Raw genomic sequence first — 1,015 nt, 5'->3', positions numbered from 1 at the left:
CAGTTTCCCTCCAATCCTTCTTATGACTTAAGATCTCTTTCATGAATTTAGCATAAGAAGGTATTTGCTCAAGTGCCTCTGCAAATGGAATCTTTATTTCAAGAGTCCTGAGATAGTCTGCAAAGCGGGCAAATTGCTTATCCTGTTCCGCTTGGCGGAGTTTCTGAGGATAAGGCATTTTGGCTTTGTATTCCTCAACCTTAGTTGCTGTAGGTTTATTGCCTACAGATGTAGGTTGAGAAGCCTTTTTAGAGGGGTTACTATCAGCACTAGTATGTGTCTGATCTCCCACTGGCATTTGAATGCCAGGGGTGGAAGCTGGAGTGGCGTTAGATGCCAACTCCTTACCTGTTTTTGGCATCTGAACGCCAGAACTGTGCTTTCTTTGGGCGTTCAACGCCAATTCCTTGCTTGTTTCTGGCGTTGAACGCCAGGACTGAGCATGGTTTGGGCGTTCAACGCCAGCCTTCCACCCATTTTCTGGCGTTTGAGCGCCAGAATTATTCCTCTCTGGGCTCTTACTGTCCTCAGATGGATTTTGGGTAGTTTGATCATTTCTTGGCTTCCTTCTACCTTGAAGTGAGATATTTAATGTTTTCCCACTTCTTAATTGAACTGCTTGGCACTTTTCTGTTATTTATTTTGATAACTGCTGTTCTGTTTGCTTTAACTGTACTTCCATATTCATATTAGCCATTCTTGTTTCTTGTAGTATCTCCTTGAATTCGGCTAGCTGTTTTGTTAGAAAATCCAGTTGCTGATTGAATTCAGTAACTTGTTCTGCAGGACTGAGTTCAGCAGTTACTGTTTTAGTCTCTTCTTTCAAGGAAGGTTCACTGCTCAGGTACAGATGCTGATTTCTGGCAACTGTATCAATGAGCTCTTGAGCTTCTTCTATTGTCTTTCTCATGTGTATAGATTCACCAGCTGAGTGGTCTAGAGAAATCTAAGCTCTCTCTATAAGCCCGTAATAGAAGATGTTTAACTGCACCCACTCTGAAAACATTTCAGAGGG

Source organism: Arachis duranensis, chromosome 6 (assembly GCF_000817695.3).
Source record: "Arachis duranensis cultivar V14167 chromosome 6, aradu.V14167.gnm2.J7QH, whole genome shotgun sequence".
Taxonomy (NCBI): Eukaryota; Viridiplantae; Streptophyta; class Magnoliopsida; order Fabales; family Fabaceae; genus Arachis; species Arachis duranensis.
The sequence above is the reverse complement of the archived record's forward strand: the minus strand, read 5'-3'. Positions refer to the sequence as shown.